Source organism: Protomyctophum bolini (assembly GCF_963924005.1).
Source record: "Protomyctophum bolini genome assembly, chromosome: 7".
Taxonomy (NCBI): domain Eukaryota; kingdom Metazoa; phylum Chordata; class Actinopteri; order Myctophiformes; family Myctophidae; genus Protomyctophum; species Protomyctophum bolini.
The window spans coordinates 42,123,832-42,144,356 of NC_137868.1; the positions used below are offsets into that span (position 1 = coordinate 42,123,832).

Genomic DNA, 20,525 nt, shown 5'->3' on the forward strand with positions numbered 1-20,525 from the left:
AGAATGCTGCTGCACGTCACATTTAAAACACACACGCGCACACACACGCCTCGGAGAAGCATATAAAAATCGCAGCCCCTCCGTATGGCTGTCTTTTAGTGCACTGGTATAAAACAATAAGGAGGGGGGTATGTGAAATTTAGCGAAATGCTAAACTGCACTGCACCCCCCCTCTCCTCTGGTTGGAGTGGTTTGGCCCAAGCAGGCCGCCCCTGTCCTGTCCATTTATAGTAACAGCAGGATATATATATAATATACTGGAACTTTATACACACGCATAAATAGACACACAAGACGTACTTTTAAACTATTCAAATTACGTATATGCTAAAAAACTTATATAGAAATATATATTTAGGTACACTGACAAGTGACAACTTTATAGGTCAATGGTTATTCATAGCACAGTGTAATGCATGTGTAATTGATAGCTACATCACACAAGACAGAAGGGATATATTGAACAAGATTAACAGACATATTGTTATTACTATTTCGTTCTAAATGTTATTGTAATTACTAATTATAGGATAAGGACCTGATTGTTTATAACAACAGCTTCTGATAAAACACCATCTTATTTTTTCTGGAAAAAAAAATGTATCTGTATTAATGTAATTTATTAAACGCAATGACATGTATATACAAATGCATGCATTCCAGAAAGCTGTAAGATGTTGTAGAGAACAGTATAGGATTGAATGAATTAATGTGTATATGTTTACATCCCGCAAATAAAATGCAGGCTTTGAAGTGAAACTGTCATGATGACCAATGAAATCGACACAATCTAATCTCCCCGGCCCCCTAATCAAAGCAAACAAAGACGAGAGAGAGACGTGGAGGCACCGGACATAACGTCTATTATCGTCTGTGCCAATGTTTGAGGTCACTGTGGCAACTAAATGGCTGCACAGCCACACACACACCCCCAACCCAACAACAGCACACAGCATTGGGTTTACATGCTTTCACATAAAAGACTGAATCAATGCATCAGAAACGTCACTCAAATCAGTCACATGCAGCGCATTGTTTTTGTTCAACTTGCATCTGAACGTATATGTGCTTCCATATAGGCAGAGGGTTTTGTTATTTGCAGTTTAAAACCAGTTTCTTTCTGCAGCCCTCCCAACAGACACAGTGAGGTTCATTTCACTCCTTCAGTCCTTGAAAATTATTTCAACTTTTCTGTGCTAAAGCGTGCACACGCGCACACACGCACACGCACACACACACCACCTCCTCCTCCTCTCCTCCCTCCTGTCTTCTCCTTGTCGTGAGCGCCTCTCTCTTTCACTCTATCCTCCCCCAGCATGCGCGCGCTGCCTGCCTGCCGCGCTCCTACACTCTGTTGCTATCCAACGCCACGGCAGCCGCCGCGCGATTGGCCAGAGCCCGTCCCCGTCCCTCACTGTGATTGGCCAGGGGGCCGGGTCCAAAGGCGGGGCTCTGGGTTGGTTTCCCCGTGTCTCTTCAAACGGCGCGAGGCAGGAATGACGCGGAAATAGTTTGAAGATGTCAGGTAGGTATAGAGAGAAGAGAGAGGAGGGCAGAGAGATAGAGGAGGGTGGGAGGGACGAGCAGAAAGAGAGAGAGAGAGATAGAGAAAGAAAGGAGAGGGAGAGGACAGAGAGAAAGATGGACGGAGAGAGAGAAGGAAAAGGGCTTCCATAAGCACATGCCTATAGAGTGGCATTCCACAGCTGAGATGGGTGACACACACACACACACACACACACACACACACACACACACACACACACAGAGAGAGAGAAAAGTTGTTCGGCTGTTGCTATCCGACCGTTACTGGGCTAAATCAGGAACAAGGCTGCCTGGGAACAGCTCGGCACACGCGCCCTCGCGCGCACAGATATAAACCAGTGGGCAGCTCGTTCCAACTTAAAGGAAGAAAGCAAAAAAATATATAGCGCCGTTCATGCTACTATCTGAATCCACACTGTAACTAAGCAAAAAAAAAAAAAAGCACAAACCCCCTACTCATACTTATTAAGCCCTATAGAGTTGCACGGGGTTAATATTAGCTGGGGGTTGGGCATGTGTTGCCATGGTTGTCAGGGGTTTAATCCAATGCAAACTTGTCATCACGTCTATCATTTGCAAGGTGAATTTTTTTTTACCTTATACCGTTTTTAGTCCCCTGAGAATCCTAATCTAACGCAATCCTCCTGATTGCCTTCTTAGAAACAAGTAGACTGTTTTACCATTGTTAATGCAGGACATCATAATACTGAAGCTGTGCATTATTCCACAGGATACAATTTCTTGTTTCTATATTTTCCTCCGGCACGTTGTGAACTGCTTCTAACGCAGTATCCCATATTAACCACGTATACTGTGTCACATATAGGAGACAGGAGTTTCAACATAATTGAGTGTTGCCAGCCTTGCGTGTCACACCGACTGATGTAAATACAGCAGTGCATGCGTGGTCACACTGATATACTATCACTGTTTACAAAGACTGTAATAATATGATCATTAGGCTCAATTACTCCCCATTTCAAATGAACTAATGTGTCAGCGTCAAATAAACCAGCCTAGTAACAAATATAGTTCTATTACATAGGTATGTAATAATAATAATAATAATACATAGCTCTGTCAGGCTGGGCTGCCATGAACCAAGGCTGCGTAAAATTGTGTATCGGAGCCGTCTGTATAGTCGAACCTGAGGAAGCCACAGGGGGACATAGCATTTATATGACATACAGTGCAACTTTTCGCATTTGTGCCGGCCCCCTATGTGGGCTCAAGTGAAAATGCTTTCCAGGTGCATAGTCTATAGAGGCTCCATAACAGTTTGAGGTTGACAGGGTGCTTAAGTTTGTTTGGTAAGAAATGGGCCCTCAACACAATTTCGAACGCCAATTATATAGGCAAACAGTATGGAATCTCAAAGCCCTGTTTGATACTCATCGTCACACGACTGTAACAGAATCAAGGGTGAACATTTTCACATCAGAGGTTTTTGCAGGTGTGAAAAGGGTGAAATTCGTTTTTTTTTGTGCAAGCTCCATATATTTTGTGCAAATCTATACATATAAAGGTTACACTGAAAATGCCAACATATACAGTATGTCGTGAGATTAAACATATAGGTGCGAAAGTGGTATCATATTGGTATAGGGCTCAGAGTGACGAGAGTGAGTTAGTCTCTTTTCTCTCTCTCCGTGTCTTTACAAAGACTCTGAGGACATGGGAGAAATGAACGACGTTAACTCACTCGTCACTCTGAGTGCGACGCATAACTCGTTTTAAAATGTCATTGTTCTAAGTCGGATGTCGTACCAGAGGAGCCAGAGCACTGTGGTATAACAAAAGGTTTATCAACTGAACGAACACACCTTGGTATACAGGTCCACATGTATATAGTGTGGCCGGGCGGCAGCGGCAGGTATGTGTCTTGATTTACGACCTCGTCTGCTTGACCCAGTGTGAAACAATCATCTGTGTAAGCATATTGATATACATGATTATGATGACCATAAACTACTATATATCAGAGACTTAACGTCTGCGTCCCAATGATATGAGATGTGCTCCGTTTCTGTTCATTTGTCGCTATCCTTGTTTACATATATATTCTAGGCACGTCATGTATCCATTGTGTCCAATACTCTCTCTGTGTGTGTGTGTGTGTGTGTGTGTGTGTGTGTATATATATATATATATATATATATATAGTATATATCTGTTGTCTGTAATAAAGTAGAATGTGTCGTGCAAGACTGTCTGCCTCATGAGACACCACCCGGGTGGTCAACCAAAAACACAACAGTATGTGCATGACATTAGACACCAACACTATGTTGGTCACACGCACGCACACACACACACACACACACACACACACACGCACGCAGACAGCAGACATTTTCCAGGTAAAAATGCACATGGCAGGTCCACATGGAAAGTAAAGTCCACATGCAGTACAGTGGAACAGAACAGTCTGTTTCAAGGACGGTGTTCCCGTTGACGGGCCAGTCTGGTGACAGGCGGTGGTCAGGCCTTGGTCAACAGTTTGATGGTACTCGGACGGAAGCTGTTCAGAATTCCGCTGGTCTTGCCCTTGACCCACCTAGAAGTGAAATAGCTTTTGGCTCTGCGTTGTGCGATTCAAATTTGCGGGGCCGCTGCGTTCATGATTCCTGGCATTTCCTTTTAAGATGGGCCCTCCGGCAAACCTTGGAAGCCAATTATAGCCAATTGATATGGAATATAAGACATCTGTATGATACATGTTCATCACATCATCATGACTCCAGAGATGTGCGTATACCGGTACTTAAAATTAGTTTTGAAGAAAACGCAAAATGGCAGACAATCTACAGTAGTTATAGGTCAAAACTAACTAGACTCCTATATATGCAGAGTTGCATCGTGATCCAAGGAATCCGGGAGGGGAAAATGTGATTATATGACCCACTGATATGGGCCAAAACATGAAGCGACCAGCCTGCTTTGCGCGGTCACGAAGGCCATTTGAAAAATTGCCATTCCTTCCGTGGCCTATACTGGCAGACTCAGGCAGAGTACACACAACGTATGGCGTTGATCGGCCCATCGCTTTGAGTGATGGACTCTTTCTCTCTCTCTCTCTCTCACCCCCCCCCCCCCACACACACACACACACACACACACAGACACTAGAAGTGTAGACAATAAAACAACTTAACATTACAACAAACCTATTAAAATTGATTGCACCGTGCCGTGTCTGGCACAGTGTCCAAACAGAAGGATGAGGTCTCTTCCATGTGACGGTGTGAAGAAGACTGACATCGTGGTGATGTCATCTTATATATATATGATGCAAATAATGTAACCTTAGGCAGACCGTCATCATTACACGTCCATCGATAAAGCGAGCGAGCAGATGCATCGATAAGTGTGTGTGTGTGTGTGCAGAGTCAACAACGTCGCGGAGAGAACCAGGAGAAGCCACGAGTCGAAGGTATCGGGATAGGACTATTATCTGTCTTTAGCTACTTTTAATTAATGCATTGTATAGGGACACAGTATAAACGTGGGGAAATAAAAGGAACTATATCTACCTGGGTCCAAAACTAAATTTGGAATAAAATAGTTGCTGGCTACTATTGGTAATGTTGAAGAGCCTCGCAGACAGATGTCCTGCTTGAAGATGTAGCTAATATTTACTTCCAAAGAGATAGATACCTTTTGTTTAAATTATATTATTATTATTTTGTCCGTGTTATTTTGGAGACTGTATTATTTGTTAAAAAGCCAAAACAAAAAAATACATTTTATGGGGAAAATTAAATTACAAATCCTCAAAGTGATATATTTTTTTATATAAATCTATAGCTTTGTGGAATAATAAGTGATAATCATGAAACAGTTTTCTCACTAGTACAATTGTACCATAAAAACCCATAACCGTCCCACCCATAGTGGAGGGTGAATCACTACCCAATCCAAAGGTTCATCCAACTATGATGATATTATAATTATCTTTTTTTTGGGTAATTATTGTGGGCTTTCATGCCTTTATTATTATTGATAGGACAGTAGGCTGACAGGAAATGGGGAGAGACGGGGAGTGACACGCAGCAAAAAGCCGTCGGGATCAAGACTCGAACCCGCAAAACACGCCGTCAGGCAACAATGACTGTAGTCTAGGAACTACATATTTTCAGATGGGGGGGGGTCTGCAGGCAAATAGAAATAATTCTGGGCGTCCGTGACATGAAAAAGGTTGAGCACCACTGACATAGAAACATAGGTTTTCCAGAAAACTGTTAGGATTTAGAAGCCTTTTTTTTGTGGAATCGGACTTAGGTCAAAATGGGATAAACTAGAAATGTTTTCTCCCAGGGAGCAGGGATAACTATGTCGCTGGGTCAGGCAAAGTTGTTGACTATACCACAACAGTAGGTATTCCAATTGCTGCCAACATGTCAATCACTGATCAATTATACAAGAGAGAGTATAATCAAAGTATTATAGTGCAGCAGAACTATGCCAAAATAACCATGTTGCCCCAACATAATGCTGAACACAGTCAGATAATGAGATGAGTTACTACTACACTGAACATATCGGGTGTGTGTGTGTGTGTGTGTGTGTGTGTGTGTGTGTTAAATGATGCATTTATATAGCTTTACATAGATTGTGCATTCACACACACACACATTCAAACACACAGTCATACACCGATGGCGGCGGAAACCATCCAAGGCACCAACCAGCACATCAGGAGCGATTAGGCCGTTCAGTGTCTTTGCTCAAGGACACTTCGACACTAACTCTGGGGGAGCCCACAGCCACCGCCGTGGGCCGTGTGTGTGTGTGTGTGTGTGTGTGTGTTCTCTTTGAGGAAAATCAAGTTAATCTAACTTCTGTTGCCATCATGCAAAGTAACCCCAGATATATTTCAGCTCCTAACTATGCCAGAGAGGAAGAGACAGGGGGGGGGGGGGGGGTAGAGAGAGAGAGAGAGAGAGAGAGAGAGAGAGATAGAGAGAGAGACTGCTAGAAGAGAGCGCGTAGACTGAGTTGAGTTGAGAGTTGATCTACAGGTAACAGGTGGGAGGAGGGGTGGGGGGGAGGAGGTGAACAGTGGGAGAAGGAGGGTGACAGGGGATTTGCATACAGTACAGCACACAAAAAGGACCGGGCTGACCTACAATTGCTCTGCACTTTCTCTCACAGTGCGGGCGCGTTGGTGTTCAGTAACAAAGATCGGACAAGCGTTTGCACCGAGTGACACAAAGTCAGCCAAAGTGCACCATTTATTTGCATCTACGGTGACTTATGACATTCATTTTAAAGGCATTTGGCAGAATGCCAAATCACTGTCATTTAAAAAAAGAAAAAGAAGTCCACGAGCACTGTTCCAATGCTTTGGCTGAAACATGGTGGTATATCCGTTGCGGCGTCAGAATTTGTCTAATCTCAGAATGGTCAAATTTGATCTACGAAAAAAATGTTTAGCATTTATACTTTAAATTGGAAAGCATATTTGTCTGAGTAAGAGGCAGAGGGAGGAGTATCATGACATGAGTTTATTCAGGTAACTGAAATAATCACTCAAATGAATACACGTGGTTATGTTTAATAGCAGTTTAAGAGAGAGCACAGCACATGTCCGTGTGTAGGACATTTGACAGGCTTAAGGATCTATGATTACATGCCCTGCACCTGGTGCACCTAACGTACAACGGACTAGGCTATAGGCCGGGTTTGTAGTTTCCGTGACCTTTTCTGCTATAGTCTATACTAGCTTAGCCCAAAAGTCCTCTGAAAGAATATATATTCAAAGATTTGTGCCACATTTTCACGATTTTTCAAAAATTGCAGAACTACAAGCTTGTAGCGCGCCACTCGGTGGCGCGCTATGAGCATGTAGATCTGCTATTTTTCCAACAGCTAAAGTATAACCTAATGCTTAGTTAAAACACCAAAAGGGGTTCCCACCCAAAATGGGTTAATAAATAACACTGATCACAATGGATGGTGTCCAAACTGCAAAAGAGATGAAAGACAAACACACAAGTCCTGTTTACTCTCACCAAAGTGTGTATTAAAAAACCCCAACTCTTTATTATTGTAACAAATGCATGTAACAACATGTGGGTTCGTTTTCTAATAGGTGAATTTCCTGACAATAATCTTCTATTCACACCTTTTCAATCATACTGTACACATACTGTACATAAAAAGACAAGTTTCCTGTTAGAGTGTCCCATCATTCAAATGTTACAGAACATGCCTCAATACTTGAATCAATGTCGCAAAATAAATCCTTGCATATTATTTAATAAACCTAGATATATAATGCAACACAAGTTGACAGGGAAAAAAGTACTGAAACAACAATAAAATAAAAAATAAATGCAGACTATACCAAGAATCACTGGTATACTTTGGAGAATGGTTGACAGTAATTTAAAGTTTACCATGATTCTCACCTCTTCTTGGTCACATTTTAAAATGTGTTGCACATAAAATGTTCCTCAACAATCCACATTAAAAAACAGGGACGCTAACAACATTACGCTGACAATCGGTGTCAGCTGCCTGGGAAACACACAATTTACAGCACTTAACAGCTCACTGTTTATTCACTTGGCTTGTTCAACTGAAGACATTTTAGTTGTAAAATGCCTGGGATTTGGCTTCCAGCTTTTAAAGCACGCCTACAATAAAGATTCCATAGCTTATGTTCTATAGTGACACAGCATATTGTAAATTCAGAATAGCGGCTTCAAACGCTGCATGGTTTAAGACTGGCCTCGTTAGAGACGCAGCCCCTCTTTCTAGTTCCCTTCCTCTGCCACTGAGCAGCTTCTCTGCTCACATAGGAAACACTCTATTGTTATTGTGTTCAAACGCACAAACGTATGGATAAATGGGAATAAATACCAACCATCTCTCTCTCTCTGGAGAGAGAGAAAGTGACTGTGTTCCAGTAAATCACGTTTAGCTCGCGCCCAGACAGCGGAGATTACAACGGCAGCGCGAGGAGGCGAACAGACTCCAGGACTCACGTGCCTTGCAGCAAAATTCCACCCGGCAACTACACACTGTACCATGGCAACAGCCCTGCCATTGGTCCCGGGTGCGTTTTCAAATGACCAATGGGAGGGCCGGCCGCGGGTGATGCTTGTTGCTAGGTAAACATGATGCGGTGGGAAGATAGGGGAGCCGAATTACCATGCTGCCACTGCAGGGTGCTTACAGCAAGGCGGAGAGAGAGACAGAGAGAGAGAGAGAGAGGAAGGGAGGGAGGGAGAGGGAGGGAGAGGGGGAGAGAGAGAGAGAGAAAGAGAGGAGAGAGAAACAGGCAGGAGTGTTGGAGAAGGTGTCTTCGGCTAACCGGCAGAAGTAGGGGGGACTGCTCCTTTTCGCCACTCAGCGGAGCCAGAGAGAGAGAGAAAGAGAGAGAGAAAGACAGACAGAGATACAGAGAAAGTAGAAAGAGGGGACAGAGACAAAGAGCAAGGGGAGGGGAAGGGAAGGGAAGGTGGGAATGTATGTATCGCCAACTCTTCCCGTTTCGTCTTCCCAGTTTGGACTGGGTATACAGGCAGGAATGTTGCTTTACAGCTAGTGCTGCTCAGAGATAGGCTGTGGTTTCACTGCTATCTACAGGCAGAACAGCCAAATATACATATAAGAGACACAGGCAACAACCCGAGCTGGGGAAGTTGCTTTCAAAAATATAATCCTCCTCATATACAGCAACCCATGCTTCAAACGCTAATCAATAAATAACACTGGGATATCCGGGGGAACACTCAACAGTTTTAACATTAAGATCCTAAGAAGATAAAACTATTTGCATTGTTCAGCATTCTTCACAAGACTCACAAAGTTCTTAACAATTTGCAATCCAATAGCCATTTAAAATAGGTAGAATTTGCTTTGAAAGACTACTTTGTAGTCAAATACATTCAAATAAACTTTTGACTTTAATATCAGCACTATTATCTATTCTAGAGACCACGTGTTGTACAAAAGTGACATTTCCTGTTTCTGTTCGTCAATCATTTGATTTATTAAATTTGTATTTACTTTACATTTTACAACTTCTAATCTATGTTCTTGTCATGTGCCTACTCTATGTGCTTAACACTTAAGTTCAATCGACTTGTGTGTATTAACTTATTAAGTCATTATGATTTAAAATTATTACTTATTAAGTCATTGTGATTGTGATTTAAAATTATTATCAGACTACCATGTGTGTCTTCTAAACTCTAAAGGCTCAGAACAGGTTGTAGAAATTAACAATTTAGAATATGTGCCTGTTCATGTGTAAATATAACCAGTACAACACCCCTGAGGTCGCGTGCATGGCACTGCACGCATCCACCTGGGTCACGGCAGACTGCTGGGCGAGTGCTGGCGCTTTGGCATGGGGGGGTCAGATCAACATATGGAATGAATTCTGTACTGGCCATAACCATATATGGAGCGTGTCTTGAGTGTACAGGGATTGAGGAGGTCAGATCAACATATGGAATGTATTCTGTACTGGCCATAACCATATATGGAACGTGTCTTGAGTGTACAGGGTTTGAGGAGGTCAGATCAACATAATGGAATGTCATAACAGGTCAGCTCCATATATGGAGATCTAAGGGAAGTGTCTCGGGTGTACAGGGTTGTTGAGACTTGAGAGGGCCTGTTGAGAACTCTTAGTTTTCGCCGGCTGCACTAATAACAAAACAGACGTCGAAGAGGAAGGACGGGTGGGGAGGGATCAACATGTGGAATGTCAGCACAGGTCAGCTCCATATATGGAGATGGAGGCGTGATGTCATGAGGCGTGACCATATATGGAGGCGTGATGTCACGAGGTGTGACCATACATGGAGGTGGGACGTGACACACGGAAATGCAGGTTTTCATAGTAAATGCGACCTGCGGTCGCAATAATAGCAAATGTAAACACCTAAAAATGTACTGTCTCCACCAGGCCGAAGGCATGGGGAGAGACGAGAGAGTATGTTTTGCACTCCGTCCATCCGTGTGTCCGACCGTCCGTGTGTCCGTCAGTCTGTCTGTGCACAGCTTGGCTAATTGGCTAACTTTGGCTTTTCAAAGTTTGCCCCGTTTTGAACAAAAAGCCTCAAATCATGAACGCAGCGTGCAATTTACGTGAGATCTTTCACAGACTTTCCTACTAGGCTGAGGAATATATCCCACGCTTTTCACATCGGCCTGTTATAGCGCCACCAACAGGTGGATTTTTACAGATTTTGAAGAATAATATGCTTGCACAGATGAACCTTTTAAACCTTTTAAACATTCTACAAGATTGGCGGATGTTCTTCATGATATTCTGACAGACGTTACAAGATCGTCCAGCTTTGTTGGCGGCCTTAGGTTATGCTGTTGGTGCACAGTGTTGGAAAGTAACTAAAGCATCTTATTACCGCACTCACAGACGGATGTTTTTGGATGCCAACGTCTCTACATTGCGCCATTTCACCTCCTGTACTGACCGCGATGAAGCGAACGTCTGCACACACATTGCTTCTGTGTGTCTTGCAACGACGGGTCGCAGACTGGGTCGCGCGCGAGTGTGTGTGTGTGTGGTGGTATAAGGACTAGACTGGTAACTAATTAATCTTTACTCGTTACAATTTTCCAAAACTAACTCGAGCTTTGGTGGTACTGTGGGATTGAGTTTATTAATGGTAGACTGGTTGGGATCAAGTTGCTTTGCCAGGCTGCTGATCCAGTCTGGAACTAGACTCTGGAGAGGATACGGAAACGATGCGTAAACTTGTCTGTACGTTGAATTATCTGGAAGGGCTGGCCTTAAATCGTCCAGAAAAAAACTGGGTAGTGTGAGACTTTTGGGGACAAAAAGTAATAAGTAATTTGTTATTTTGACAGGGAGAAATATGTAAAGTTTAATAATACTACTTTTTAAAGTAAGTAATAGTTAATATATTACCTAATATATCCAATATATCCAACACTTTTCCCATTCTGAACTGATAGTTCTCTGTCTAGTCTAGTATATTGTCTTTGATATCACCCAACCTAAATATAAAAGTGCAGAGCTGGGCCTTTGTGGTCTAGTTCACCATAATGTGGGACTGATATAAATGTTAATTAACTCATTCTCATTGGACGTATCAAGGCCTGCAAATAACTACCATTGCAGGCATGATGCCTGTCTGATAGGATAAGACAACCGGCCTATACATGCAGCAACTTTGCTATAGCAGACAAAAAGCCTATGTCACTATCAGTGGTGAATAACAAACTTTGTTCTGCTTACCTCTCCGCAGCTGTTAGTTATATCATATGTTTAACTCTGTGCTGGCTGTGCTACAGAAATCTATCTAACCTCATACATAGATTCCCTAAAGTCACTATAACAAGACTAGGGACCCTATTTTAAGTACCAGGTCTTAAGTTAAGTCACAAGACCTGGTACTTAATGGCGAAGCCGCGCTGACTGTTTTTGGTGCTGTCAGGACACGTTGCGTTCTGAACTTCTGACAGCGTATGATTAGTCACCAGAATCAAGATCCTATAGGTGGTGTAGAACTTGAGTTATTGTAAAATGACAGCAGGTGGCGGCCATTTTGAAAAATGGCTGCCATGGTCACAGGGCGAATCTAAATAGTACCACTGTCTTCCTCATCCTTGAAAATGTGGGATTAGTTACCAGAAATCAAGATCCTACAGGTAGGTAGGTGGTCTAGAACCTAAATCAGTTCAACTTGTCAACTCCGTCAGATGTTTGTCAACTCCGTCAGATGTTGGTCACATGATGTTTTTGTAAATTTAAAAAAGTAGAATTTATGTCCAATATGCCAGGCTCATGCCAGGTTTAAAGTGGTTACAGCTGGGCACTTGAGGGCCACTGGGCATGTCTTGCTCAGTGACACCTTATTGGTCAGAGTCAACAGGTGAGTATTTTTGCTGGCCTCTCTCTAGCGCAATGGACCTTCAGGCAGCCCCTTACTATTAAAAGAAGTCACATGTCTGGCCTCTCTACTTCACCAATACACCCAGACAAAAGTCAAAGTCAACCGTTAATGGTGTATTTCATACACAGGGAAGAATTTCATGAGAAAAAAAGAATAAAAGAGACTGATGATGCAACTATTCTTGTGATTTTTACGAGTGAGTGACAACACAGCAACGTAACTGGGCTAATTAAAAGGAGAGGGGGCTGTCGTTGAGAGCAGATTATCAACTCGTGTGACCTCCCATGCCTAATGTTTGGTTCAATTAGATCCACAACACTTACCAACAGGATTAACTGTGAATTCAAACACCCCAGAGCGAGCGCGCGCACGCGCACATGCACACACGCAAGCACACGCACACACTCTCTAGTAGGCTACTAGTCTTAGCAACAGGCTAACCTAACGGCTGCCCATCTTGGCTGTACTGAGCACCAGTCTAAATGGACAACTGACTCTCTTCTGAATTGAACGCAGTTCAAAAAGCACATTGAGGCAACAACTATAGGCTTAAAAAAGAGAAGGAGAAAATAAACCTGACCCTCCTAGCCTAAAAACAGCAAACTCGACCATTCAGAAAGTGCATTATATTAGCAAGCAATCCTTCAAACAGAAGTAAAAGCAGCCACATCAGTCACTTCTACTTCCACAGTGATGACTCATATCATATATCAAATCTAATATTATACCTCAACCACTTACGGTGGTTATTCCCTATATATTCTTAAACAGACATATCTCTTGAAGATAATAGACGATCTACAAGCTCACAGCACGCCATCGATGCACAAGTGTCAATTCTTCTGCTTCAGAAACCTGATAGAAGTCCTGGTGGCAATGTGGCAAGAACAAACCTTAGAAATATGACTTATTTCCCATCAATTACACACCCCATAGAGTCTTGAATTCATGGAGATTTGTTTGTCTATGTCGCATTCCTATTTCCTAAGCCAATAATTTGATGACCAGGTCATCGGTCAGTATGGCTATTAGCATCTTCCCGCCGGTCATCAAATTGTTGGCTCAGGGATTCATTCAAGGCTTCATGGGGTGTGTAATAATATGTATTTCTTTGGGTGAACTACTACTTTAACCTAGAACCCACACACCCAACTTCCACTTGGCTGTGTGTGTGTGTGTGTGTGTGTGTGTGTGTGTGTGTGTGTGTGTGTGTGTGTGTGTGTGCACGAGCGTGTGTGCGTGCGTGCGTGCCACACACACATTTAAGAAGGAAACATCAGTTGCTCTCCCCAGGTTGAAAGCCCAGGATCACATTAGATAATTGACACAGGGGTGAAAAATGGGTTACAAAATCGTGGGATAAAAAGTACAAATTTAAAAAAGCTAATGATAAAAAGGCATTTCTCGATTAATTTATTTAATCAAAAAAAAGTAATAATCGATAGCATTATAACAATCTCTGCGAAAGTTATCGTGCACAGTTGCAAACCTACAAAGCTGTAACATAAATGGACCGATCTGACCTGTCTAAATGTAATCATTGTTTTCAGAGCAACTGTTGCATTTCAAGCCTATAGCTATACAAAACGTCACTATAGTGCAACAAACTAGTAGTGGGACCTTTGTGGTGTGATGTTTTGATCATGTTGTTGTGTGTGTGCGCCCTCTTTTTGTTGTCGTTGTGTGTTCCGGACAGGAGCACGAGCCTCACTAGTTTTGTGTCATTTCCCAGTTGTGTTGAGGAATCCATTACTGCATCATGATTCATGTCCTTCATCCAGCAATGAGTCACTCAGAGGTAACACACACACATACATGGGCGGGCATGCGCACGCACACGCACACGCACACGCACACACACACACACACACACACACACACACACACACACACACACACACACACACACACACACACACACACACACACACACACACAGGAATCTACCCAGCAACCCCGCCACATCCGTCTGCTACATAAAGTTAACTAAGCTGTCACTGGAGACCCCCCACCCCACCCCTTGGTTCCAAAAACAGTACCCTAACCCCGTGCTGTTTGTCTGCGTGACCAACAGGTTACAAACTTCACACCACCAGCTCCCCATGGGATAAACATCCTGACATAAGACAAAAACAAACACCACGATTGCTTTCACACCTGTAGCTGTATGGAATAGATACTGTATACAACAGAGGAAATCGTTTATGAAGACAACCACCACGATGGGATTATTAATAGAATGACTATGCCCTTTTGTCACGATAGATGTATTAAAATGATTCAGATTTTTTGTTTTTTTTGTTTGTTTAAAGCTTCTTTTTTTTTGCCAGTAGAGAGAGAGAGAGAGACACAGGAAAGAGAGATGAGGAGGAAGACATACACTGTCCTATAGGTGTTGGGTCTGATTTGATTTGAACCTTAAAGATGGGGTGCCGTAGTTTTTTTCTTTTACTTTTTCAGTTTTGTATGTGTCTATGGAGTTAACATTACTCTAATAGACCCCTGCGGGTGTGGTTAGAATATTCAAATATGTCTTCCCTGTGTATTTTTGGTTTCTTCCTGAAAGCCTTTGAGTCAAAAGGCCCAATCGAAATACACCACTTTATAGTGACACAGTTCAGGTGGGTGGTGGAAACCAGGTGTACTTAATGAACTGGTGGGTGTGGCCACATAAAAACATAATTTTAACACTTTCTGTAGGAGGGGGGGGGGGAATCCCGGCACCCCGTCTTTAATCCATTTCGACCTGAGGACGATTCTACAAATGTCTTCTAAATCATGACAGTTTCCTGAAAAACCCCCATCTGAAAATATGTTGTTCCAGGGACCCCCCCCCCCCCCCCACCCAGAAGCAAAGATTTGAGTTAAAAACATTCGCTGTGAAAGAATATATATTAAAAGATTTGCGCCACATTTCCACGATTTTTCAAAAATAGCAGACCTACAAGCTTGTAGATCTGCTATTCTTCAATAGCTAAAGTATAACATAATGCTTAAAAAAACACCAAATGGCGTTCCCGTCCAGAATGGGTTAAGCCAGGATAAACAACAGATAAGTTTGCGAAACAAATCAAATAAAAACGTGACGTGTTTTTGTTTAGGCTCGAACACTGGCCCGAGGCGGTCTGTGCGGCTCTCTCCTGACGTTACATTATTTTATTTCATAACACTTCCTGAAACATTGTTGCCAGGCAACATTATGTTCTTGGAGGTGTCACAGGGAAATAGGTGGGGCTTAGTGACTATTCTGGTGGTACAACTGTGTCATACATATACGACTCTGAACCAGCTGGAAGACATATAGACGACATGGAGCGCGCACACACACACGCACACACGCACGTGCACACGCACACAGTGGTACTGTTGCCAGGCGAGATGGAGTCAGGTTCAGTGTAACAACCAGAAATAGAGACCCAACAAGGACAGGTGGAGGAGACACACAAACGCATATACACACACACACACACACACACACACACACACACACACAGTCACACACATACAGTCACACGCACACACGCACGGTCACGCGCACACACACACACACACACACACACACACAGAGCGAGACAGATGATACATACATATTACATACGTACATACAGACAAACGCACAGATGTTTGCACGCATGCCAACACGTCCACACGCAAATGCACGCAGGACAGTGGAAGCTCCAGCGTGAGACCATGACCAACTTTCAACTTAAAAACAAACTCGCCTCCCAACCTGGCAACCCACGAGGCCGACTGAGACATTTATTATATGTCCAGTCATGTGTATTTTTATTCCAGCTAAACACGACACCAGCGGATTTCACTGATTAACACACCTTCCGCCACCAAAACATATATGTTAATGACTTTTAGAAGATTTAGAACACTTTCCTGGGGGGTCTTTGTGTGTGTGTGTGTGTGTGTGTGTGTGTGTGTGTGTAAAATGTGGTTTTAGATATTTTGGATTTTAGCAGTGAGCTCAGTGTCTCTGATGTCATGGACATGGGGCACTGGGCCCACTTACTTCCTGGACTACATGTTGTCTCAGTAAGACAGCCCTCCCCCTATCCACAACGAGAAGCAGTGCACCAAAGCATTATGGGAATTGTAGTCCAGGAAGGAAGTGAGCCCAGTGTCCATGACATCAGAGACAACAGGCTCACTGCTAAAATCTAAAATATCTAAAACACACATAAAGACCCCGAGGAAAGTGTTCTAAATCTTCTTAACGTCATTAACATTATATTTGTTTGCAAAAAAGGGTGAAGTGTCCCTTTAAGCTCCATCGTGCCACAATGTTGCCCGCAGTAAGAACAGATCTACAAGCTAACACTTTGTTGCACAGCTTGTAGAACATGGACGATATATCTATCTAGTCTCATATTACGAGGCTCATATAATATATAGATATATGTATTGCCCAACCCATGATAGTTTTGACAAACCAATATCGAAATAGGATATTGCTCAGTCCTAGCTCAAACCAGCCACGTAACCATAATATTGTAGCTTCAACCCGGCCTTAAGGACGTTATCCCTCCTGTGTGTGTGTGTGGCCTCACTTGTCTGCCGTCAGCCTTCACGACCCTATACTGAAATGGGGGGGGGGGGGGGGGGGGGGTCACCCACCCGGACTGGGGACGGGAGGTGCATGGGTGTAGTTCCTGGTGCAGCAGACCATCGCAGGGAACTAGGGGTTTGAACCCTCCATGGTGCCTCCATCGCAGGGACTAGGGGTTTGAACCCTCCGTGGTGCCTCAGACCATCGCAGGGACTAAGGGGTTTGAACCCTCCGTTGTGCCTCCAGCTTGGCTGGGCCCCTCCAGTGACCACAATAGGCTCTATATGCACGCAGAATAATCATTGGACTACTTCGGGGAGCCCTTCCCTATATACTTCCTTCACAGGTGTTACCGATGATACTAGTAATAAGGCTCTGTTCCGTTTAGTGTACACTGGTTCTCAGACATTTTAATTTCCTTATACGGGTCCATTTGGTTCCATTTATACACTCTCAGGAGTTTATACACTCTCAGAGTTGCACTCCCATTTGGAACCCACTGAAGGACACTTTAGTGGGACACTTTGAGACCCACTGGTGTAGCAGAGTGTTTCCACAGTGAGCCAACACGGCATGCACAATAACGGCACCCTGACTCCGTCTGACCAGAATGGAACAGAGCCTTCATTAGTATCATCGGTAACAGTAACACAAGGAAGTATATAGGGAAGGGGCCCCCGGAAGTATAGGAAGAGTCATTCTGCGGTGCATAGAGCCTATTGGCCATGTTTGTGGGAGGGAAGAAAGGCGGGTACTACAGTATGTCAGGGCGCCTGTTCAGTGGGGAGTCGGAAACTAGGCGGGATACCATGTATACCTTCAAGCTCGTTAAGTGCTGGTTAAACTCCTCACTGTCTTGTGAAAATATAGGCGGCCTTGATATCACGCGTATCAAGAGGAGACAAGTGGTTGTCTGTGCTGTCACCAGGACCAACCGTAGGAGTTAGCACTAGTCACATGGGACTAGAATACACAGGGAATTGGCATAGCGACTACATTGGAAGAAAAAGAAAGAAAGAAATAATATAGCTGCAAGTAGCAATAAGGCGGGACCAAGCAGGAAGGCAATAAACAATGAAAACAATGTGCACAACAATAAGCCACAGAAACGTGGAAGACTGAACTTGACAAAAAGACGGATTTGAACCCATGACCTTGTGGTCCAAAGGCGAGAGCTCTACCGACTATCCATGGCTATCTGGATATAGCTATCCAAACGCAATCAGTTGTTTTATTGTAAACGGTAAAAATCATTCAGTGTATTGGATGACAATCGTGTGTCCTGGTTTTTTGGGTCATGTCATTATGCATTAATAGTGTGTGTTCGCTGTTCATGTTTTCACATTTTCACAATTCAGATAATGGTCCATAGATTGTGTGTAGAACGTTTCACGCAGAAAATTCAGGCAGAAAAATCAGGTATAAGTATTTTTCAAGACTGCTCAAAATGGCGGAATATCTGAGGGCGGAGCTTACTGGTCATGAGCCAAGGAAACATGTGGAAACAAGTGCCACGGCTTTTGGGCCAAACGAGGCATGAGTTACAGTATGCCTGTTCAAAGGTTTTCCAAAAAATTGCTATAGCGCCCCTTTTTGGCCAATTGGAGTAAGACTGGTTTCAGTGCTATTTGGCGTGACCTTCTACCACAGTCGTTCCCAAACACTGGTACTAGTACCACTGGTGGGACTTGAGCCCCCCCCTCTGGTGGTACTCAGAGGAGTCGCCACAAAAAAAAGACAAAAGTGGAATGAAATATTTATATTACCACAGGTAGTTCTTCTTCTGACCCGTTTGGTCCCTTAAAAACCCAAGAGACCTGAACACCATTGGTATTGATAAATGCCTGCAGGGAAGCACCCATCACACCCCCGCAGGGAAGTCCTGAGATCAGCCGATGCCATTGCTTTTCTGATTCATGTTTAGCCAGCCTTTTTATGCCCCGTTACATAATGCTGATCAACCTTAAGAGTATATGTACACAATAGAGAAGGCACCCAGAGGAAACCCTGAGGTCGAAATGGACATAGTGGCCGAATTTGTCATTGCAGCTCGAGGCCCGCGCTGCTCCGTTGACTATCATTGCGCACGTTCATGTGATTGAGGCCATGACACGTGAACGAATGTTTCATACGTGAACGCGCACAGACGGCACAATGATAGTCAACGGCAGCGCGTTCCATGTGTTTGAGGCAAATCCATCCCAGAATGCACTCTGTTCCTACCAGGAAGGAGGAGTGAAATCGCCTCATGCGCTTTTGAGCAACTTAATGCAAGTGGATGGGAGGAGAACTCTGGTGTCTTCTCTATTCATATACAACTCTATGTGATCAACCCACAGAAACGGCAGCGCGTTCCATGTGTTTGAGGCAAATCCATCCCAGAATGCACTCTGTTCCTACCAGGAAGGAGGAGTGAAATCGCCTCATGCGCTTTTGAGCAACTTAATGCTCCCATCCAACTTAAGTGGATGGGAGGAGAACTCGGCTGTCTTCTCTATTCATATACAACTCTATGTGATCAACCCACAGTAGGCCTACACAGTACACACAGAGGATGTCAGATCTAATGTAAAGATTCAAATCCAATTTGAAGTTATTAAAAATATGTACGCTTCGAATAGGACAATACAGTTAAATTATTCATTTAAATGGAGCGGCGCCCATTGGGCACTGGCTTACTTGGAACGATGAAAGTTGGAAATACACCCGGATGTTTTGTCTGTGTCCCTCTCATGCCTGACGACGTCAGAATGTCTCTCTCAGTGTCCCTTTATTCCTATACATTTATACCGTTCTGTGTCAGCGATGTCCAAATATGGAGTGTTGGGATGTCAGAACAGGCCAGTTTATGGAGTTCTGTGTCAGCTATGTCCAAATATGGAGTGTTGGGATGTCAGAACAGGCCAGTTTATGGAGTTCTGTGTCAGCTATGTCCAAATATGGAGTGTTGGGATGTCAGAACAGGCCAGTTTATGGAGTTCTGTGTCAGCCATGTCCAAATATGGAGTGTCGGGATGTCAGAACAGGCCAGTTTATGGAGTTCTGTGTCAGCCATGCCCAAAAATGGAGTGTTGGGATGTCAGAACAGGCCAGTTTATGGAGTTCTGTGTCAGGCATGACCAAATATGGAGTGTTGTGAGGTCAGATCAGGCCCATTAGATTAAGATAGATTATTTCAATGTAATGTATTTTTACTATTAATGTAGTAACCACAATGTCAATACGAATTTTATCTTCTATTTTAAAGGTGATTGCACTTGTGGATTTGTTGCTTGTGAATTATCTTCATAGTGAGCAGACCTATTACCTTGTACAGTACTGTACAGTACAGTACAGTACAGTACAGTGTATAACTAAGCACGTTTGAGTAATACAAAGTGCGATATATAAAGAATGTTTTGGCTCTTGGCATTGTTCTCATAACATAAAGTAACTAAAGATTGAGCGTTGTCAACTCGTCATACAGTATACCATCTTTCATCATTCAAGCATTATGTTATGCTTTAGCTATTGAAAAATAG

General features: G+C 43.3%; 1 protein-coding gene across 1 annotated transcript in view; it reads right to left on the bottom strand.

Moving 5' to 3' along the window:
- dyrk1b (dual-specificity tyrosine-(Y)-phosphorylation regulated kinase 1B) overlaps positions 1 to 20,525 on the bottom strand; it is a 73,767-nt gene that overhangs the window by 36,566 nt on the left and 16,676 nt on the right. The window lies entirely within an intron of this gene.